Source organism: Tamandua tetradactyla, chromosome 5 (genome assembly GCF_023851605.1).
Source record: "Tamandua tetradactyla isolate mTamTet1 chromosome 5, mTamTet1.pri, whole genome shotgun sequence".
Classification (NCBI taxonomy): domain Eukaryota; kingdom Metazoa; phylum Chordata; class Mammalia; order Pilosa; family Myrmecophagidae; genus Tamandua; species Tamandua tetradactyla.
The window spans coordinates 39,144,691-39,169,737 of record NC_135331.1 but is presented as its reverse complement, the minus strand read 5'-3'; the positions used below and the strand labels follow the sequence as shown (position 1 = coordinate 39,169,737).

The 25,047-nt window shown below is 36.1% G+C and overlaps 1 pseudogene; it reads right to left on the bottom strand.

The window, feature by feature from the left end:
• Positions 1–12,580: 12,580 nt before the first annotated feature.
• LOC143683059 (putative ribosome biogenesis protein RLP24 pseudogene) lies at positions 12,581–13,072 on the bottom strand (annotated as a pseudogene).
• Positions 13,073–25,047: the final 11,975 nt, after the last annotated feature.

Genomic DNA, 25,047 nt, shown 5'->3' with positions numbered 1-25,047 from the left:
AAAACAAATGCACTAAATATTGGGTAGTTTACAGAGACCTAGGAGGGGCTAGAGAGTCTGGCTAGGATGCCATGCAACAAGAAACAATACCTAAACCATTTAAGGGACTCTCCACATTGTAGGGCATCTGTGGGTTTGTGGGGTAAGGAGAGAGGCAGGAAGAAAAAAATCAGGAATTCATGGAAAAGATAAATAGCAGATATGTTAACAAAGGAAATTAAATCATCGATGTGGAAAACGCAAGCCATTACTCATTTTCCTCCTTTCATTCATAAGCAACTGATAGGGTTGGTGCATTGGGGCTTAATTTAAGTTGGAATCCAAGTGTGAAAATAAAACAATGAAAGTGAAGTAGGAAGAAAAGTCACAGCTCTAAAAGTTCACATGTAGCTATGCTATGACAGTGAAGACTTCAAGTTTTATTTCAATCCAGAGTTAGAGATGGCTGTAGACACAAGCCTGTGTTTGGGTTCATTATGGTTTTTATTGGTGTATATGATCCAACCTACATAGAAACTGTAGAATTGTTGAGCCATTGTATCTGAGAGACTGATGACCTAAAGTGAGCAAGTGCTCACAGAGTATGAGGCTGGGACTCTTATGGCTAGGCTGAGTAAATGCCCTGTTAATATGGATGATATGTAAATGAAGCCCAGGGAACAAATCCTCCTTTCCTATACATAACACTAAATACAAGGGAAGTAATGTCATTATTTCCTTGTACTGTCAGAAAATTTGCTGTACCATTTTCTGCAGAAGCTATTTTTAGAAGAATAAATCAATTTTGGAAGAAAATTAAAATCCTAGGTTTCTGTACTCCTCCATTAGAAATCAAAGATTTCCTTGCCTTGCGATGTTTGCTGAAAATAAAGATGAATTATTCATTATAAAGAGAAAACTATGCTTTCTACAACAGAATTGATAATAACTGACAACTTGGTATGTTTTGGGTAAAACACATTTTGTTATTGTATTTATATGGATGGAGAAAGTATTTGCTAAAAGAGCAAAACAATTTATGTTTCCAACCACATAAGAATTTTATGGGAAAAAGAAAAGTCCAGTTATTTCCCATCCAAATTCCTAAGTTCACAATAACATCTGCTGAAGCCAAGCTTTTTTTTTTTAATTTCATATGAGGAAATAAAAGTGATCCTATATTTGGAAATAATTTGAATTTCCATTATTCATGTAAGTAATAATCAACTCACCTTTTACCATTTCAGAGAATTATATATAAGGTCCTCTCTTCTAGATAATGTTTCCAAATACATATACTTTCAAATACTGTAAAAATCTATAGGAAGCATCATACATAATTGTACAACTGTGGAATAATACATGCCTCTTAAAATTAATAATAAAATATGGATGCACGTCCAATTGCTGATACTATTTAACAATGTTTTGGAAGTTCTGACCAACAAAAAAGACAAGAAAAATGAATAAATAAGGAATATAGGTGAGAAAAGATGAAATTGTCAGTGTTTGCAGATATTTTATTTTTCAAAGTAATAAACATCTGAAGGTCAATAGTGTTCAATAGGTTATCAACAAATATCAATTATTTTCCTATAAATCAGCAATAACCAGTTTGAATGGACAATGGCAAAAGATCCTGTCTTAGCTTGTCAGTGCTGCTGTGACAGTGCACCACAGACTGGCTGTCTTAAACAAGAATTTATTGTCTCAGAGTTCTGGAAGCTGGAAGTGTAAAACCAAGGCTTTGGCAGAGGCGTGCTTTCTCTGAAGTCTGTGGCTTTCTCTTGGTGGCTTCTGGCAATCCACAATTCAATTTCTCCCTCTGTCACAGGGACCCACGTTTCTGTCTTAGAAAATATTTCTTTTTTCCATTTTGATCAATTTTGCCCCCTTATTCTTATCTTTAATATGACATCATTTAATATGACATCAGCCCATGGAGATACATCTTGACAAATAAAATAGCAAGACAAACTGAACTGTTTTAATTTTAGGGCAAAAGCAAGGACTTTAAAGAATGAACCATTACTATCCAGAGGATATTTAAACTAAAGCCAATAAAAACAAGAATTGAATCTGATTAGACAGAAAAGTTTGAATGGTTAAGGTCAAAATATTCCAGTTCATATGCTCTTCAAACCAACCCTAAGCAATGGGTCCTATTTTAACTCCAGTTACAGAAGAAGAAGCGAGGTCCTAAAGGGATTATGCAGCTGGGTCAAGATTTCATGTCTAAGCCAGGATCTGAATCCAGCACTCCAGCTCTACTGTCTGCACTTAATCACCAGAATTTGCTGCCTGCAATCATAAATATGACATAGGTGTCAACTGATAGATTTTTGTTTTCACCATTTAATGTAAAAAGGTTTTTTCCCATGGTGTTATATGTTCTTTTTAACTATAATATGTAATGTGTGAGGAGCATTAGATCAAGGATATGGAACCTGTTGCCTATTTCACTATTTTATGACTGACATTCATTCAAGTTATTTCCACTTTTTTATTTTATAAATGATGCTGAGAGAATAAAGCTTTTATTCATAGTTGTCCATGCATGACATAATTTCTTAGAGAATGAACTAATTGTGAAGTACTCAAAACACAATATCCTCTGTCCAAATTATGACTATTATACAACATTTCACATCTGCTGCCAAATTTATTTCCCTAAACACTGTGTCAGCATGAGATTATACTCACGGGTGCTAATCAAAAGTTATACAGATATGAATCAGGAACCAAGAAACCAGAACAGATGTTGTAAACAGACAGAATTCTAAAAATTTCCCCCAAGTATCCTGGACCCTGGATATTCAACCAAGCATTTATGTAGGTAGTGCTGTGAAAGGACTTTGCAGATGTAATTAATGTTACTATTCTGTTGAATTTAAGATAAAGATTTCCTGAATAATCCAGGTGGGCCCAATGAGTCCACATGAGCCCTTAAAAAGCAGAAAAAGGTAGAAGAGGAAGTCAGAGAGATGCGGCAGAGAGGGACGTCCAAGAGATATTAACCATGAAAATTATTTGACATACAGCATGATGTCACAAGTATGGCAACCTAAGACAGCTACTGGAAACCTCTCCCCAAAGATTAAGTGAAAAAAAGGACAATTCTCACTTTTTAGATTTCTGGAAGAAGGTAAAGACTGGAGAAGGATCCCACAAGTGCTAAATCAAAGAAAGAGAAAAATATCATATAGGAAATTTCCATCCCGACTGGCTGGTCCTCTCCCCTCCCCTCACTCAATCCCAACTCGGAAAGTGCCCAGAGGTAGCAACCGGGATGCCTCCTACCTCCACAAAGAACATGGACTGTGATATCCCTCACAGAGGTGAGACAGATCCCCACCTATGTCCAGACACAGAGACCCAGGACCACGGAGACCTGCAGCAGGACTTAAGTCGATGAGGCAGAATACAAAAGGGCAACAAGAAGGAGTTTCCAAAGTAGAGGATTACAGAGGTGGGGGCAGAATTATTCCCAACAGCTGCAAGTAACCAGGTAGAAACTGCCCAAATCAACTGTTTGGGGACCTAGTGGACAGGAGAGGACATGTCAAAGCCCAGGTCAGTGAGAGACAAAGAGTCTGAGAAAGCATGGACAGAGACTGTAAATCCAGCCACGGGTCCTGGTCCAATTCTCACCTGGAGACATTTGCAGACTGATAGAGCTAAGGGAATCCTCAGCCACAAGTACAGAGTACAACACTGAGCTGGATTTTGACCGAAAATGTGAGAGCACAAGGACCCTGTGGTTTCAGCCCCACTCAGTCAGATGCTGCAGGGGTCGAGGAGACAAATGGCTTCTGAGGATGAGTAAGGCACTGAAGAGCACTATGTGATGTGCAGGCTGGAAAGTCCAAGGAAACCTGCAGGGCTTCTCACAGCCTCTTCAGACCATCTCCCGGCCCATCGGAGCTGATCTTATACCCACTGCACAGATATGTGGCCCAGTTTTGGCTGAGAAATATGGATGACCCAACTGTCAAAGCAGAGCCCTAAAACAAACACAAGCAACAACTAAATCCTATCAAGATAGGAAAACTGACCTTCAGAATAGACCCATCAAGATAATCAGATGACCAAATATTAGAAAAAATCATGAGGCATACTAAAACTCAAGAAGAAATGGCCAGTCAACGAAACAGATCAAAAACTCAGAGGAGACACAAAATCTGGAACAACTAATCAAAGATATGCAAACAAATCTCCTGAAACAGTTCAAAGAAATGAAGGAAAATGTGTATAAAGAGATAAAGTATATTAAGAAGACACTAGAAGGGTATAAAGAAGAAAAACAAAGAATACATAGAAAAATAACAGATACATGGAAACCAAAGACACTGTAGATGAAATTAAAAATATACTGGAGACATGCAGTCTTCTACCCTTGAAGAGATGAAAGAATCAGTGAGTTAGAGAATGGATCAATCAAATATGAACAGACAAAAGAACAAATGCAGAAAAAAAATGGAACAACTTGAGGAGTATTTCAGGGAAATGACTGACAGTACACAATCCCAGAAGGAAAAGAGAAGGAAAAAGGGCCAGGAAGAACATTAAAAGAAGTAATAGAAGAAAATTTCCCCATGCTTATAAAAGATATAAACATGCAAATCCTAAGAAGCCCAATGTACTCCACAAGAAATAAATTCAAATAGACCCACTCCAAGACACACAGTAATCAGACCGTCAAATGCCACAGAGACAAAGAAACATTTGAAAGCCACAAGAGAAAAGCAATTCACCACATACAAGGGAAGCCAAATAAGTCGAAGTGCTGATTTCTTGTCAGGCAACATGGAGGCGAGAAGGCCATGGAATGATATATTTAAGATACAGAAAAAGAAAAATTCTTGGCATAGAATTATCGGTACAGAAACACTGCTTTTCAAAAATGAAGGAGAGTTTTAAATATTCACAGATAAAGAGAAGCTGAGAGAGTTCAAGAAAAAAAAAAAAAGACCAGCCCTAGGAGAACTACTAAAGGGAGTTCTGTTGGTTGAAGAGACAGGAGAGCAGTCTGGAGGAGAGCACAGAACTGAAGATTCTGTAAGAGTAAACAAATGATAAAAAGAGAGAAAAGGAATAAATCTCACAAATAAAAAAACAATTGATAAGATGGTTGAATTAAGAACTGCGTTTACAGTAATGGCTCTGAATGTTAATGGATTCAACTCCCGACTCATATTGGACTCATATTGGCAGCATGGATTAAAAGATAAGATCGATATATATGCTGTTTACTGGTGATTCAGCTTAAACTCAAAGATGCAAATAAGTTGAAAGTGAAAGGGTGGAAAAAAATATTCCACACAGTAGTAACCAAAAAAAGATCTGGGGTAGCTATACTAATATCAGACAAAATAGACTTTAAATGCAAAAATGTCATGAGATAAAGAAGGACATTATATATTAATAAAAGGGGCAATCCACCAAGAAGAAATAACACTCATAAGTATCTGTGCTCTTAAACAAGGTGCCCCAGAGTAAATGAGGCAAACACTAGCAAAACTGAAGGGAGTAATAGACACCTCTACCATAATGATAGGAAACTTCAACACACCACTCTCTCCAATAGATAGAACATCTAAACAGATGATAAATAGAGAAACAGAGAATTTAAATAATATGGTAAATGAACTAGACCTAACAGACATATATAGAATATTGCACCACAAAACAGCAAGTTATACATTCTTCTCAAGTGCAACATATGCTAGGGCACAAAACATGTCTTAATAAATTGAAAACATGTGAAATTATATGGAACATTTTCTCTAATCATAATAATATGAAGCTGGAAATCAATAACAAACAGGAAATTCACAAATATATGGAGGTTAAGTAACATGCTTTTAAATAATCAGTAGGTCAAATAAAAAATTGCAAGAAAAGTCAGTAAATATCTCAAGACAAGTAAAAATGAAAATACAACATATCATAACTTATGAGATACAACAAAGACAGTGATGAGAAGGAAATTTATATTCCTAAACACCTACATTAAAAAAGACAAAAGAGTTAAAACCGATGACCTACCTGACCATTCTAGTTTGCTAGTTGTCAGAATATAATATAAAAGAAACAGAATGGCTTTTAAAAAGGGGAATTTATTAAGTTGCAGGTTTACAGTTTTATGGCCGTGAAAATGTCCCAATTAAAGCAAGTCTATAAAAATCACCAACAAGAGGTTACTTCAATCAAGAAAGGCCAATGGCAATGTCAAGAATGTTCGTATGTTTGTTTGTTGTTTACGCTAGAAATATTAAAAAGAAAGGCCAATGAGGTTCAGGCTTTCTCTCTCAACTGGAAAGGCACATGGTGAACATGACAATGTCTGCTAACTTTCTCTCCAGGCTTCTTGTTTTATGAATCTCTCCTGGGGCATATTACTTCATCTCCAAAAGTCTCTGGTTGTATGGGCTTTGGCTCTCCTCATTCTGAAGCTTTTAAAGCTTCCTCTTTTAAAGGATCCCCACCTGGAATGGGGGGAATCACAACTCCATCTAATCAAATGTTTATACCAATATTTGGATGTGTCACATCTCCTTGGAGATAATCTCATCAAAAGATTCCATTCTACATTATTTAGTAGGGATTAAAAGAAACTGTTGCTTCCACAAAGTTGCATTAGGATTAAGATGTGGCTTTTCTAGGATACATAATTCTTTTCAAACCAGTGCACTGACCAACTGGAGAAAGAACAGCAAACTAATCCCAAAGCAAGCAGTAGGAAAGAAATAACAAAGTTTAGAGCAGAAATTAATGAAATGGACAATATAAACAATAGGGAGAATTGAAAAATAACCGAAGTTGGCTCTTTGAGAAGACCAACAATATTGACAAACCATTAGCTAAACTGGCAAATATTAAAAGAGAGAAGCTGCAAATAAATAAAATCAGAAATGAGAGGAGGCATTACAATGGGCAACAAAGAAATAAAATAGATCATAAGTGGTTACCATGAACAACTGTATGTTAATGAACTGGATGGCTTAGATGAAACGAACAACTTCCTAGAACCGCACCAACAACCTACACTGACTGAAGAAGAAATAGAAGACCTCAACAAAGCAATCACAAGTGAAGAGATTGAATCAGTCATCGAAAACCTATGAACAAAGAAAAGCCCAGGAAGAGATGGCTTCACAGGTGAATTATATCAAGGATTCCAAAAAGAATTAACACCAATCTTGACCAAACTCTTCCAAAATCCTAAAGAGAAGAGATTACTATCTAACTCATTCTATGATGCCAAAATCACCCCAATACCATGCCAGATAAAGATACTACAAGAAAAGGAAATTACAGACCAATCTCTCTAATGAATGTAGATACAAAAATTCTCAACAAAATATTTGCAAAAATAATCCAACAGCAAATTAAAAGAAGTATACACCATGAACCAGTAGGTTTAATTCCAGATATGCAAGGATGGTTCATCACAGGAAAATCAATAAATGCAATACACTGCATTAACAAATCAAAAGGGAAAAATCACATGACCATCTTGATTGATACATAAAAGGCACTTGTCAAAATTCAGAATCTTTTCATAATAAAAACACTTCAAAAGGTAGGAATCAAAGGAAATTTCCTTAACATATAAAGGGCATTTATGAAAAACCGATGGCTAGCATCATACACACTAGTGAGAGATTGAAAGTTTTCCCTATATGGTTGGGAACAAGACAGGATGAACACTGTCAGCACTGTTATTCAATATTTTGCTAGAAGTACTAGCTAGAGCAATTAGGCAAGAAATAATAAATAAAAAGCATCCAAATTGTAAAGGAAAATTGTTACTATCTGCAGATGATATAATCCCATATTTAGAAAATCCTAAAGAAAATAACAGCAAAGCTACTTATTATTAATAAATGAGTTCAGAAAAGTGGCAGGATACAAGAGCAACATGCAAAAATCAATGGTGTTTCTATACACTAGTAATGAGTTATCCAAGGAGGTAAAAAAAAAATCCTATTTACAATAGCAACTCAAAGAATCAAATATCTAAGAATAAACTTAACCAAAAATATAAAGGACTTGTATATAGAAAACTACAAAACATTGCTAAAAGAAATCAAAGAAGACCTGAATAAATGGAAAGACTTCCCACATTCATGGATTGGAAGACCAAATGTCATTAAGATGCCAGTTCTACCCAAATTGATCTACAGATTCAATGCAATGAAAATCAAAATTCCAAGAGACAACTTTGCAGACATGGAAAAGCTAGTTATCAATTTTATTTGGAAGGGTAAAGGGCTTTGAATAGCCAAAAATATCTCAAAAATAACAAAAAAGTAGGAGATCTCACACTTCTTGACTTTAAAATATATTATAAGGCCACAGTGATCAAAACAACATGATACTTTCATAATGATAGACATATGGATCAATGGAATCAAATTGAGAGTTCAGATCTATGGTCAATTGATTTTTTTACAAGGCTTCAAAGTCCACTAAAATGGGACAGAACAGTCTCTGCAATAAATGGTGTTTGAAGAACTGGATATCCATAATGAAAAGAATGAAAAAAGGCTCCTACCTTACACCCTGTTTTAGTTTGCTAAAACTACTGGAATGCAACACACCAGAGATAGATTGGCTTTTAATAAGGGGATTTATTTAGTTACAAATGTATAGTTCCTTGGGGGAAAGGCAACAAGCTTTCATCAGAGTTCCTCTGTTACAAGGGAAGGCACATGGCAATACCTGCTGGTCTTCTCTCCTGGCCTCTGGATTCCATCAGCTTTCCCAGGGGTGTGTCCTTTCTGCATCTCCAAGCATCTGGGTCTGAGTTGCTGACCTCTCTTTTGACCTCCATTTTTTAAGCCTTCAGCTAAGTAAATTAAATACCACTCGTTGCAGAAGGCACTCCCCTTAGCCTGCCACAGATGTAATCAACCATAAATGAATTTCAAATGCTGGTGATTTAAGTCCACAGCAACAGAAAAATAGGGCACCATCACTTGGCCAAGTTGACACCTAAATCTAACTACTACACACCGCATTCAAAAATTAACTAAAAATGGATCAAAAACCTAAATGTAAGAAACCAGGACTATAAAACTCCTAGAAGAAAATATAGGGAAATATATTAAAGATCCAAGGATAGACATTAATTTCTTAGCTTTTATACCCAAAGCATGAGGCATGAAAGAAAAAAATAGATAATGGAAACTCCTCAAAACCAAAAAACTTCAGCACTTCAAAGGACTTTGTCTAAAGGGTGAAAAGGCCACCAACTCAACAGGAGAAAATATTTGGAAACCATACATCTGATAAGGGTTTGAATTCCAGAATGCATAAAGGAATTCTACAACTCAACAATAAAAAGACAAACAACACAGTTATAAACTGGGCAAAAGACATGAATAGACATTTTCCCAAAGAGGATACACAGATGGCTAAAAAGCACATGAAAAGATGCTCAGCTTCATTAGCTGTTAGGGAAATGCAAATCAAAACCACAATGGGATAGCATCTCACAGCTACTAGAATGGCCACTATTAAACAAACAGGAAACTACAAGTGTTAGGGAGGATGTGTGGAAATTGGAACATTTTTTCACAGCTGGTGGGAATTTAAAATGGTACAGCCACTGTGGGGGACAATTTGACGGTTCTTCAGGAAGCTAGTATAGAATTCCTGAAGTGGCCTGTCCACTACTTGGGATATATCCAGAAGATATATGAACTGGCCTGTCCACTACTTGGGATATATCCAGAAGATATATGAACTGGCCTGTCCACTACTTGGGATATATCCAGAAGATCTGAGTGCAGGGATGTGAACAGATATTTTCACATTGATATTCATAGTGGCATTATTCACAATTGCCAAAAAAATGGAAACAACTCAAGTGTCCATTAACAAATGAAAGGATAAACAAAATGTGGTGGATGCATATGATAGAATAGTGTTCAACATAAGGAGGAATGAAGTCCTGAGATGCACAGCAACATGGACAAACCTTTGAGGACAGTATGCTAAGTAAAATGTCAGACACAAAAGGATATGAATTAATTACAATATGTAAACTCAACACCATAAAATATAGAATTTAAGCTACCAGGATACTGAAAGAGGCTAAAGAATGGGGAGCAGTTGTTTAGTATGTGCAGAACTTTAACTAGGTTAAACTTACACCATAAACTCATAGCCATAAAATATAGAATTTAGGTTACCAGAATATAGAATGAGGCTACAGAATGAGGAGCAGTTGCTTAATATGTGAAGACTTTTAACTAGACTCAACTTAAACCTTTGGAAATCAACTGAGGTGAAATCAACAGAACTACTTTTAAAAAGGGAATTTATCAAGTTACAAGTTTATAGTTCTAAGGCCATGAAAATGTCCAAACTAAGGCATCCAGAGGGATATACTTTAACTCCAAAGAAAGAACCAATGAGACTTTGGGTTTTGCTCTCAGCTGGGAGGGTACATCATTAGCTTTCTCTTCCCATTTCATAATGCTTCCCCCAGGGGCATTTTCCCCCTGCCTCTCCAAAGGTCTCTGGCTGTGTATATTCTGTCAGCACTATAGGCTCCTTCCAAAATGGTTCCCTCTTAAAGGGCTCCAGTAAGCAACCCCACCTTGAATGGGTGGAGATGCATCTTGATGGAAAATATCTAATCGATAGTTATCACCCACGATTTGGGTGGGTCACATCACCATGGAAACAAACAAAAAGATCACCCAGCAATATCAAATGAGGATTAACATGCATGGCTTTTCTGTAGTACATGACAGTTTCAAATCAGCTCAGATGGGGTATATAGGAAAAAAGTTTACTATTGAAAACTATGTACTACAGTTAGCAGTAATATTGTAATACTCTTTCATCAACAATAACAAATGTACCACACCAATACTGTGGGTCAACAATAGGTGGGGATAAGGGATATGGGAGAAATTTCATTTTTATTTTTGCTTATTTTCTAAAAATGTTCTAAAGTTGATGATGAGGATGTATGCACACTAGGTGAAAATACTGAGAGCCAGTGGCTGTATACTTCTGATGGTCTGTATGGTGTGTGAATATATCTCAATAAAATTGCATTAAAAATTAGATTAAATTTAAAAAAAAGAAAATAGGAGATGGTGAGGATGTAGAGAAAATAGGAGCCCTTATACACTGCAGGCGTTACTATAGATTAGTACAGTCACTGAGAAAGTAATATGGCAGTACTTTAAAAAGTTAAAAATAGAATTACCGTGTAGTCTAGCAATTCCATTCCTAGGAATAACCCCCACAGAATGTAAAAACAGGGTCTCGAACAGATACCTATACACTAATATTCATAGCCAAAAGATGGAACAACCCAAGTGTTCATTCACACATGAATAGATCAACAAAATGTGGTATATACACACAATTCAATATTATTTAGCCATAAAAAGCAATGAAGTTCTGACATAAGTTACAACATAGATAAACCATAATGTTGTGTGAAATGAAATAAGCCAGACACAAGAGAGACAAATATTGTCTAGTCTCACTTATATTAAATACCCAGAATAAGCAAACTCATAGATACCGATAGTAGACAACAGGTTACCAGGGGCAGTGAGTGAGGGAAATGGAAAGTTATTACTTAATGGGTGCAAAGTTTCTGCTGACAATGAGGGAAAATTATCAGTAATGGATTTTGGTGATGGTAGCACAATGTCGTGAATATAATTAATACGACTGAATTGTACACCCCAAAGTGGTTAAAATAGGAGGTTTTGAGTTATGTATGCCACCACAATAAAGTTTTTCTTTTTTACTTTGTAAATTATTTTATCGCATCCAAATAATGAACCAATGCTCTACCCATAAATTCACAAAAACAGCAGGAGCTTTTGTAAAGAAAACAACACCAATTTTAAAAGGCACAGGGATTACTCTGCTTCTAAATTAGAGCCAAGCTGGAAAAATAAAACTTGTTCCACCAGGAATCTCAGGTTAGTGGAAATTAAAAGAGTTTAGTCTCACATCAGGAAAAAATTATTCAGCGCTCGCCCACAAAACCCACAGCTGGCTAACAGAACACTTAAACCAGTGCAGAACGGTCCAACCTAATTAGGCCTCAATCTCAGGGGGGCAAAATGCTCATGTAAGATTCTAGTAAACGAAAACAGGAAATCTTACAAATAAAAGTATCATTTAAGGCCCTTTTTCAAACAGACTGTTGGTTGCTTATTGTGGCCCCTCTTCTATAACATTAATAAAGGGAGCATTTTACTGCAAAGAAAGTTTTATTATATGTCATTAGTCATAAACTTTTGTCATTCCTTACCATATAAATCCTGCCTAGGGCCGTTATCCAAATGATACGAAGATTTTATGCCCATAATTCACCTCTATACTTACAGAATTTTCACAATTTCCGTAAGTACAACTTACCAATGAAAGTTTAAAGTTGAGATAAAATCTAACATCTGATGTTTTATAGGTAGCAATGTAGGAGAGATGTATTTTTAATTACCTTTCATTTGAATGATCTTATGGCAAACATAAATCAATAGTTTAGCAGTTCCAAGTCTCCAGGAGAGACTTTCAAGCACACATATAGAAATGGTTACAGACAGTGAGATTTTTAATAAATATCTTCCACATCCACATCCTGTTGTCATCACTGAACCATTTTTTTCCTCCAGCTGCTTTTCTTTGCCTGCAAGAGGAGTCCGGATAAGACGATGCTTTCCTTGACTTCTCTGATGGCCTGAACTCTCTGTAGGTCTTTATTTTTTTTCAACCTGTTCATTATAAATTTATCTTGACATTTTTGTTTAATTCCTTCGACTCTCTTCATTGCAACAATAGTTTTATTCCACAGTTCTCACTGGTACTTGACAGGTTCATATCTACGTTTTTCAAATTCAAATGAATTATGCACTGTAGACACTTTACCAGCCTCCATTCAGAGTGCCTTAGTCAACCCAGCCATGTGAGGATTATACATCTTTTAAAAGTTTTTGTGACATTTGGATTTACAGACGTAGAACACCTTACAATCGTTGCAGAGGAGCATGAAGCCGTGGCTGGAGTAGATTGGTCCCGAACAGAAATAGCACTTCTCCATCCACATATTGAGCCCACATGCTTACCCACAGGAAAAAGCTGAGCCTGAGGGGTAGTGACAGAGCCCTGACACAGGAAGTGATTCTCAATAAACAGGTTTTTTTAAGTTAAAAAAGTATTTGACATGTAATTGCTGCTCTGACTCGCAGGCATCTGTGTGCAGTGCTAAGGGAAGCCCCCAGCTGAGAGTCAGTAAGGAAATCAAGACCTAAATCCTACAACCACAAAGAACTGGATTCTGCACACATCTGAAGGCTGGAAGCACATTCTTCAAAGAGCCACCAGATAAGAGCATTGTTGGCCGACACCTTTATTTCAGCCTCTGGATCTAAGAGTAGAGACCCAGTTGAGAAAACCCAGATTTCTGACCTACAGAATAATACCATAGCCACTTTGTGCTGTCCTAAACTGCAACATTCACAATGATTTAAGGCAGCTTTAGGAAAGTGATTGTTGAATCATTTAATATAATTCGAAAGTCTATACAGGTACCTAATATCTAGATATCAGACCTGGCTACCTTAGGTAAAATTTTACCTGAAACTACTGTTACTGTCAAATGAATTGCTGAAATACAGAAAGCTTATCTGTGGCACATTTCCTCCCACATATTGTAAAAATAATAATAATAATAATGCATAAATTCAATACCAGAATATTCATTCCCCATACATACTAGTCCCATCATTACAAATCCTGCTCTCAAAAATACTTTTTGGAGACAAAAAGAAATATCAATTTAATGCCTCAGCGTTCATATTCATTTGTTAAGTCCTATCTTTTATGTATAATTCCACTATCACCTTTGATCTTTCTATACCTCTCCGTCGGGTTGTTTGGGTTATGGCAAGTCTAAATTTTTTATATTGAAAGGGTCTGTCACTAATACATGGTAGGGAGATGGAACTATCTGATGTTCTGGAGAAGCTGGGCTAGGTTTCAAGACTTCTCTGGACCAGGGACCCATCTGGAGGTTGTAGGTTTCTAGCAAGTTACTCTAGTGCCTGGAACTTTTGTGGAATTTTATATATTGCCCTAGGTGTTCAGTAGGATTGGCTGGAATGGTCCTGGTTGGGGCTTGGCAGGTTATGTATGATAGGTAGCAAGGTCTACCTGAAGCTTCCAAAAGAGCAACCTTCAGAGTAGCCTCTCCACTCTATTTGAACTCTCTCTGCAGCTGATACTTTATTAATTACACTTCTTTTCCTCATTTTGGTCAATATGGAACTGTTGGTCCCACGATACCAGGTCTATATTCATCCCTGGGAGTCCTCTCCCACATTGCCAGGGAGGCTTTCTACCCCTGGATGTCATGTCCCATGAGCGGGGAGGGCAATGGTTTCATTTGCAGAGCTGGGCTTAGAGAGACTGAGACCACATCTGAGCAACTAAAGAGGCCCTCCAGAAGTAAATCTTAGGCATGCCTATAGGTAGTCTAAGTTTCTCTGCTACCTACATAAGCTTCACAAGAGTAAGCCTCATGATCAAGGGCATGGCCTATTGATTTGGATGTTCTTAAAGTTTGATACAGTATCAGGGGATTCCCTGATGGTAAGGTTTAATAGTTCCATCTTCCTTCTCCCCTCCCTCAGGGGACTTTACCAATACTTTTTGATTAACTGCTTAATATACTCTAAGATGTTTCCAGGCATTACCATAATCTATCCAGAATTAAAGGATCGCTTTCTCATTCTGTGCTTCCTGTGTTTCAGTTGTTCAAATGAGCTGTACAGATAGGTTGAATTAGATTATGCAGTACAGAAAATTTCAGTTCCAGATAAAATAAACCTTCCTTCCATTGTGTGGTTCTAAAATATGGACATTGTCTTCTTTACCACTTTGTTCTGAATTACTTTAACCCCAACCTGTTCGGTTTCATTCTTAACTCTAAATATCAGGTTACATATATAAAACAGTCTCTCAAAATCCAGAAATAATAATCACCACTCCAGACTTAATGTGTCTGCTCTAAAAGTTTACAATCTAGGCCCCAGTTTTCTCATAGGCATTTTCTAAAGGTGACCAATACCCTTGTTGTTTTTTTTGTTTCTGGCTTATTTTTCTCACCAAATGTCACACATGTTCATTCACATCGTTGCATGCCTCACAACTGTGCTCTGTTTTGTAATAGGACAACCTTCATTCATAAGCATACCATCATTCACCAATCTACTTCTCCATCAGTGCATCCTTCAGCCACCTGCATTCATTGGGCATCATGTAGAGGGCCCAAAGTCCACAGTCCATCAACATTCTCTATTTTAGATAATTTCCTTGTTCCTAAGAGACAGAAAACCAGTAAACACACCCTCATCAAATAGGAAATCTAAACCTCCTCTTAACTCTTGTCCCTTAATGCATTATTTACCTCTGCTGTTGTCATGGTAGTGCCAATGGTTTCCTTCTGAACACAGTTCATAGCATGCAATAGCAGTTTTTCCCCTGTACCCTGGATGTAAACACTCTTTATACAAGAATCATATCTTTGAAGTAATTCTTACAAAAACTCATTCATATTTCTAGTGTGAATCAGTGGGACACGTAGGTCTACACAACCCCTTTCAATCTTGCTCATCTTCAATATGGTAATTTTACTTCTAGATCCACTAGAGAATCACTTTCACCCCTATCTGTTCCCTTACATTGGAATTCAACCTCATTAGCTAACAGTTCACCCATCTTTAGCTTCTATGTATCTCTAAGTCCCCATATTCTGCATTATAAGCCTCTGACTATACCTTTATGTTGGTCATAAAAGTGGAATCATATAGTATCTATCCTTTTGTGTCTGGCTATTTTCACTCAGCATTATGTCCTCAAGGCTCATCCATCTTGTCATGTGCTTCTTGTCATTTTGTCTTACTGCTGAATAATATTCTATTGTATGTATATCCTACATTTTGTTGATCCATTCATCGGTTGATTGGCATTTGGTTTCTTTCCACCTTTTGGCGATTGTAAATAATGCTGACATGAACATCGGTGTGCAAATGTCTGTTAGTGTCGTTGCTTTCAGCTCTTCTGGGTATATACCAAGTAGCACTATTGCTGGGTCATAGGGCAACTCAATATTTAGTTTCCTAAGGAACCACCAAACAGTCTTCCATTATACATTATAAATTCCTTTATGCACCATTATACATCTCCACCAGCAGTGCATAAGTGTCCCATTTTCTCCACTTCCTCTCCAACATTTATAGTTTCCTGTTTGTTTAATAGCAGCCATTGTTATAGGTGTGAGGTGGTATCTCATTGAAGTCTTGATCTGCATTTCCCTTGTGCCCAGTTGAAATGAGCCCCTCTTCATATACTTTTGAGCCATCTGTGTTTGCTCTTCAGAAAAATGCCTATTCATATCTGTAGCCCATTTTGTAATTGGGTTGTTTTTCCTTTTGTTGTCGAGTTGTATGATTTCTTTGTATATACAGGAAATCAAACCTTTGTCTGATATGTAATTTACAAATATTTTCTCCCATTCAGTTGGCTGCCTCTTCACCTTTTTACAAAGTCCTTTGAGGTGCAGAAGCATTTGATTTTGCACAGTTCTCTTTTATTTTTTGTTGTTGTTGCTTGTGCCTTGGTGTAAAGTTCAGGAGGCTACCTCATATTATTAGGTCTCAAAGAGGTTTTCCTACATTTTTTTCTAGAAGCTTTGTGGTGCTAGTTCTTAGTTTAGGTGTTTGATGCACTTTGAGTTAATTTTTGTGTAGGGTGTAGAATAGGGGTCCTCTTTCATTCTCTTGGCTATTGATATCCAGTTCTCCCATGCCCAATTATTGAAAAGACTATTTTGTCCCAGTTCAGAGGATTTGGGGATCCTGTCAAAACTCAGTTGGTGGTGTATTTGTGCACTCTCAATTCAAGTCCATTAGTCAGTGCTTCTGTCTCTGTGCCTGTACCATGCTGTTTTGACCACTGTGGCTTTACAATAGGTTTTAAAGTCAGGGAGTGTTAATCCTCCCACTTCACTCTTCTTTTTTAGGATGCTTTTAGCTATTTGGAATCTCTTTCCCTTCTAGATGAATTTGGTAGTTAGCTTTTCCAAATCTTCAAAGTAGGTTGTTGGAATTTTGATTGGTACTGTGTTGAATCTGTAGATCGATTTGGGGAGAATTGACATCTTAATTATATTTTGCCTTCCTATCCATGAGCAGGGAATGTCTTTCTACCTATTTAGATCTTTGATTTCTTTTAGCAATGTTATATCATTTTCTGTATACAAGTCTTTTACGTCCCTAGTTAAGCTCATTCTTAAGTATTTGATTCTTTTAGCTGCTATTTTGAATGGAATTTTTCCTTAACTGACTTCTCAGCTAGGTCATTGCATGTGTATAGAAATGTTATTGATTTTTTGCACATTAATTTTATATCTGCCATCTGGCTGTATTTGTTTATTAGCTCAAGTAACTTTGCTCTAGATTTCACAGGCTCTTCCAAGTATAGTATCATATCATCTGTAAATAAAGAGAGTTTTAAATTCTTCCTTTCCAATTTGGATGCCTTTTATTTCTTTGTCCTGCCTGATTGCCCTAGCTAGAACATCTCGCACAATGTTGAATACTAGTAATGACAGTAGGCATCCTTGTCTTGTTCTTGATCTTAGGGGAAAGGCTTTCAGTCTCTCCCCATTGAATATGATGCTGGCTATCAGTTTTTCATACATTCCCTTTATCATATTGAGGTAGCTACCTTTGATTTCTATCTTTTGGAGTGTTTTTATCCGAAACTAATGCTGAATTTTGTAACATGCATTTTCAGCATCAATCGAGATAATCATGTGATTTTTCCCTTTCAATTTGTTAATGTGCTGTATTACATTAATTGATTTTGTTGAGTTGAAACATCCTTGTATTCTTGGTATAAACCCCCTTGATCATAGTGTATAATTCTTTTAATGTGTTATTGGATTCGATTTTCTAATGTTTTATTGAGAATTTTTGCATCTATGTTCATTAGGGAAATTGGTCTGTAGTTTTCCTTTCTTATAGCATCTTTACCCAGTTTTGGTATTAAAATGATATTAGATTCATAAAATGAGTTAAGTAGAGTTCTTTTTTCTTCAATTTTTTGAAAAAATTTGAGCAGGATTGGTGTTAGTTCTTTTTGGAATGTTTGATAAAATTCCCCTGTGAAGCCATTTGGCCTTGGGCTTTTCTTTGTAGGAAGATTTTTGATGACTGATTGAATCTCTTTATTTGTGATTGGTTTGTTGAGATCTTCTATTTCTTCCTGAGTCAGTGTGGCTTGTTTGTGTGTCTCCAGGAATTTGCCCATTTCATCTAAGTTGTCTAATTTGTTGGCATATAGTTGCTCATAGTATCCTCTTATGGTTTCTTCTATTTCTTAAAGGTCAGTGATAGCACACCCCTTCTCATTTCTGATTTTATTTATTTGCATCCTCTCTCTTTTTTCTTTGTCATTTTTGCTAGTGGACTATCAAGTTTATTGATTTTCTTAAAGAACCAACTTTTGGTTTTATTGATTCTTTCTATTGTTCCTTTGTTCTCCTATTCATTTATCTCTGCTTTAATCTTTGTTATTTCTCTTCTCCTATTTGCTTTTGGGTTAGTTTGCTGTTCGTTCTCAAGTTCCTCAAGGCTTGCTGTTAAGTCCTCAATTTTTGCTCTTTCTTGCTTATTAATATAGGCCTTTAAGGCAATAAGTTTCCCTCTCAGCACAGCCTTTGCCATATCCCATAAGTTCTGCTAAGTTGTATTCTCATCTTCATTCATCTCCAGATAGCTACTGATTTCTCTAGCAATTTCTTCTTTGACCCACTGGTTGTTTAACAGTGTATTATTTAATCTCCATATATTTTCAAATGTTCTTGTTCTTTGGCGGTTATTGAAATCCAGCTTCATCCCATTGTGATAGAGAAAGTGCTTTGAATAATTTCAATATTTTTAAATTTATAAAGGCCTGTTTTGTGCACCAGCATATGATCTATCCTAGAGAATGTTCCATGATCACTGGAGAAGAATATAAAACCTGTGCTTTGGGGTACAATGACTTATATATGTCTGTTGTATCTAATTCATTTATCAAGTTATTTAACTTTTCTATTTCCTTGTTGGTCTTCTGTGTGGTAGTTCTACCTATAGAGGAGAGTGGTGTATTGAAACCTCCTGCTATTATTGTTGAAACATCTATCACGCCCTTCAGTTTTACCAAAGTCTGTCTTACTTCCTAGTCCCATGTTCCCACTTTTGCACTCCCACAGGCTCCACAGCTCCATGCCTTCATGCCAGGCTCCAGATTTCTGCCTCTCAGTTCCTCGGCTTCTGCAACCAGGGCTGCTGCATGTGGTGCAGAAGGCTCTCCCAGGTCAGTAGCAGTCCAAATTGCTGCCCCAGTTGCAGTCCTGTCCTTCTCTAACTTTTCCATGGATCAGGGTTAATCTCAAGCTACTCTTGTTGGCCATCTTCCCGTCATTTATATTATTTTAAGCAATATTCTTATATGAATGATAACTGTGTCGAATAGTTTCTAATTAGTGACTTTCCTTTTCAAATTAATTATGCCTTTGTTATTTCCTCACATTAATATTTGGCATATTAAATACTTTCATTGAAAAACTTATGTTCATATGTTTTTATAAGGAAGAGCTTTAAATTAAGTTCATTATTTTTGAAATTATATAGATACAGAGGTAGAAATTACATTTATCAAAACTATTTTGTATTATTAAAATAAGGTTACTCGTTCAACTTTGTCTGCACATATTTTTTAAACAGTTTAGTTTTGCAGAAAAGTTAAGCAGATAGTACAGAGAGTTCCCATTTATTTGCCCCACTCCCTATATATAGTTTCCCCTATTATTGATAGAATACAGTAGTATGGTACATTTAATAATGAACCAAAATTGATATATTATCATCATACATTATTGTTATTGGTTATATTGTTTTTCTATACATAATTACTAACTAAAGTCCATAATTTCTTCAGATTTTTTTATATTTTACCTAATGTTTTTTGTTCCAGAATCCCAACCAGGACACCATATTACCTTTAGTTGTCAGGTCTCCTTAGGCTCCTTTGGCTGTGACAGCTTTTCAGGTTTTCTTTGTTTTGATGAATTTGATGGTTTTGAGTTTTTGAGAGACCTGTCCTTCTGTTGGGATTTGTCTGACTCTCATCATTGGACTGGAAGGAAAATCACAGAGGTGAAGTGTTTGCCATCACATTACTTCAAGGGCACATACAATCAGCATGAGACATGACAGCTGATGTTGACGTGACCATCAGGTTCCTTCACTAAGTTACACCCCAACCTCCTGCCCTCACTTTGCTTGTTGTCCTCTGGAAGGAAGTCACTACACCCAGCCCACACTCTCACATGGAGAGTTACGTGCCCCCCCCCCCCCACCTGAAGGGTGGAGTAACTACGTAAACTATTCGGGCATATCTGTTTTCGTAAATAAAATATGTCCTATTTTCCAAGTATTTAATTCTAGAAGATAAATAAACTTCAAAATAAACATTGTGAGAGTATAAATAAATGTTCGTGTGGAAATATAATTTTGCACAATTCTTTTTCGAAAGTGTTTTGGCAAAATATATAAAGAGGATTAAAATGTTCAAATGCTTTAGATCCAGAAATTTTTCTGGAAATTTACCTTAATGAAATAATCCAAAAGAAGAAAGCCAGATAAATGATGGATTTTTTTCCCACTTTTTTCTAGTTTTTTAAGGTTATAATCTTTAAAAAAAAAAAAAGTCTATAAATATCTATTCTGAACTGTCTGGTTTGCTCATCTCCACAACTCAGATTAAACCTAACATGTTAATGCTCCAATTTGTGTAAACCCTCCAGGTCTGAAGGAATTAATTACAAATTCAGCACTCACTGAAGAAAAGTCTTGGAATCTTTGTCAGGATAATAAGAAATGCAAATTACATTCCTTGAAATAACTATATTTTCACACATGGCTATGAAAATGTCTTATTCACTATAACCTATTTATAGATGAATCAATGACCAAATAAATAAATATAATTCCTGCCCAGGTATGACTTTAAATTATATTACCTTGCAAATGAATTCAGATAATCATCCAAATCTACAAACCTGCACTAAACATCATTGCCAAGAATTTTCTTCTTTTTATCATGAAAGACATAACCTTAATATCATCTCATTCCTAGGAAGTTCAAGATTAAAAGTCTTCCTTCATAAAATGTAGATAAAATGCTGAACCACCCATTTTTGAAATTGGTGAGAGCGTGATTAATATCTAATAAAATCATGCTATGCTGTTGCCAAATGTTGCTGTTCATTTCCAGTATGAGTTCTAGTGCTATCTTGAGCGTAGGTTGTTCAAAAAAAAGTGATCAGAGGAGAGACCAGGCAAGGACAACCAAGATGCAGGATAATTAATTAATTGAGATTTTTATCTGTTGACCTTATTTCAAAGTACTCAGGTTACCTACATTTTTCTGGAGTCAAAGCATCCAGCTTTTGAGAACAGGAACTCTTTGTTACTTTTTGAGGCCTAAATATAGTCCCTTGTACTGAGAAGACATTCAATTATTTTGAGAAGACTGAATTAATTAATAAATAAAATCTTATTCTGCTATATGTCTCTGAATACAAGTATTACATTTAAATTTTTATCTAGAGATAAAAAATTTAGGGATTAACATGTTAATTATTTCAGAGCACTAAAATTCTGCCCCAAGAGCTACATTCCCCAAATTCACTTATACTTAAAACAATTAGACTGATTCCAAACTCTAATAAAACCTAATTTGTAATACATGAGTGTTTATTAGAATAAAAATACATATACAGAATTAACATTAAAATTGCTTCACTTCTCATGTCAGTTTTTCTCTATCAGTTTCTTTAATGGTTTTAGTCTATGCTTAAATAATTTGCACATCTGTAATACATCTAAACTTACCAAAGACACAATGTACCTATTAGATATTGAACATCAAAATTTAGAGATAGGAACTGATAGCTACATCCTATCACACTACATACTTTTGTAGAATTTGGAAAGAGGATAATTAGATTAAAATAATTCACTTGACGAGTGGTAAGCTGCATGAAAAAGGATTTTAGTAGCAAATAACGCAATGTTGAGATAAGAATATTAAAAACGTTCATGGAAAATGAAAAAAAACTTTGAATTCAAATCAAATTTATAGTAACATGATTATAATGACTTATTGAAAAGTTGAAAGCATTATTGCAACTTTGGAGGTATATTGCTGGTATGTTTTTTAATGTTCTGTTTAAATTTGGCATTCATGAAAGACTTTGAAATTCAAGGTTCAGCCTCAGTAAGCAAATGTTTATAATTCATTATAATCTGAATATGAGTCTCTTCAGATCACAGTGTTTCAAAATGTTTTTAGAACTTTCTTAACATGTTTCTTCTCTTATCTGAGCTGGTGAGGATGCCAATAAAGTTTATGTGTCCAATTAAATGTTTCCTCCAATGGATTTGTTATGAAGCCATCACCCTTTTGGGTTTTATGTTCATCATGGTTATTGATCTTGATATTTGCTTATAATTACTTTCAAAAATAAGCTTGGTTAGCTATAATTCAAGTCACTTTTTATCCTAAATTCACTGTCTATATTTCATTACCTTCCATTTCATCATTAAAACCATTGAGATATGATTTCTACCTGCATCATTCCAACACTTTCTGGTGTCTAAGATCAGTATTGGCCTTTGCATTATAAGACCCGATGGAAGTATTGAATCTTTAATTGATGATGTCAGAGAAGTCTGAGAAAAATTCCTTTCTGATTTTCTGATTTTTCTTGTAAAACCTAGTAATGATTATTTCTTTTTATATGGTCATTTGATGATTAGCTATAATAAGTAGAAATCTTTAAACCACAAATGTAAGCATTTTGGTGTGATGTTGTGTTGGTTTGGATTTTGAATCTGTTGAAATGATTTGATTTGTGAGAAATGAATCACGTTTCCCTCCATTTCCCTCCAAACTCTAAATTCATCGGATGGCCGTGTGGATTGAACAGTGTAACCCGGTTTGGGCATGTTCTCATCTTGTCTGCATTCTGCTGGGTATAGACTCATTGTCAGTAAAATCTCTTCAAAATGTTACTTCAGTTTAGGTCGTGACTCAACTGAATCACATTGTGCTTTAATCTATTGATTGAAGTCCTTTATAAACAGAGAGGAATCTCTGCCAAATGGAGATGGAGCAGAAAGCCACAATGAGCAGCCAAAAGTTGGAAGTCAAGAGAATCCAGAAGAGAAATGAGAAGATGCCACCGTGTGCATCATCATGTGAAAAAGCAGCCAAGGACCAAGCGTCACCAGCAGCCAGTCTCAGAATGCGACGCTCTTTAGAGAAAGAGCACTTCCTCACCAGTGCCTCAATTTGGGGCTTTTCCTAGCTTCAAAACTATAGGCCAATAACTTCCCATATTTCAGGCCAAACTATGTCGTGGTATTTGTTTCAACAGCTAGAAAACTAAAATAGATAGTGACTGAAAATACTACCGCTGTATTTGGTTAATCACATAAAAATATTGAGTCCTTGACTCTTCCTGAGACAATGTGATACAACAGCATGCCCACGTCAACCCTGCAGACCGAAGCCATACTCTCCCTCTCCTGTACCTGAGGAAAGAATGACAACTAGTGCATTAACGGGACCTGCAAGCCACAGCAAGGTCCAACTTTCTTCCCTCCCTAATACCCACCCACTATGCGTCAAATTAGGTCATGACCTTGTGGATTATCTTCTGCCTAATCATATCTCATCCCTTCTGGTATTAGGGAAATGGAGAGCACAGTACTTTAGGCATTGTGTCTAACCTAAAGGTATGTATGAGCACTTTCCTTCTTATTAGGTTCAAACAAAAGGGCAAAATTCTGTGCCCTCAATAGCTGTACTTGGACACCACAGTCAAAACTTATTTTATCTCCCATCCCTGCAGCTGCAATACTTTTGATCTTGTTCCCATTTGAAAGTCACTCCTGCCTGATTTCCAAAAACACACACTTGCTTTTCTTCTGTTGTTGTTTGCTTTGACTTTAACAATGAGAAGTTGTTGATTCACTGTTATGAGGAGATAGGAAGTCCAAAACCAAGACACTTTCGACAGGAGTCTGTACGTTTTGGCACTGGTTGCTGGCAATCCTTGGGTTCCTGCGCTTGTATTTCTTTTCCCATCATGTGGTGATGTCCTCTCCTTTCTTCCAAAATCTGGAGCATTCTCGCTTCTGTGATTTCTGGGTCCTCATTTTGTTTCTTTGTTTTTCTTCTTATTATAATTGGAGAACTTGCGGGGTTACAGAACAACCACGCATACAATACAGGATTCCTTTATACCATCCCACCACAACAACTTGCACTGGTGTGGAACACGTGTTACAACTGATGAGAGCACTTTTTATAATTGACCTCTTTTTTTAACAGAAGTAGACTTTGTTACAATTGAGAAAAGACTATTATAATAGTACTATTAGCTATCACCCATAGTTTACATTAGATGTATTTTACCCTACACCACCCTATTATTAACACCTTGTATTAGCGTCATCCCTTTGTTATAATGTAATCCATGAAAGAACATTCTTATATGTGTGCTATTAACTATAGTCCATCATCTATAATAGGGTCCACCATGTTATATAGCCCTGTGTTTTATTTTTTAATTTTTACACTAGTAATATATTTGACCTAAAGTCTCCCGCTTTTGACCACATTCACTTAAATAATTTGGTGCTCTTAATTACAATCCCAAAATTGTGCTACCAGCACTACTATCCATTTCCAAACCTTTACAATCAACCCAAACAGAAATTCTGTACAATAGAGCCCCCCCATTCTCAAAAACCAAACTATCCCCTGGTAAACTATAATCTAGACCTTAACTCCATGAATTTGCTTACTATAATAAGCTCATATACATGAGATCATGCAATACCTGTCCTTTTGTGCCTGGCTTACTTCACTCAGCACAATGTCCTCAGTGTTCATGTGTGC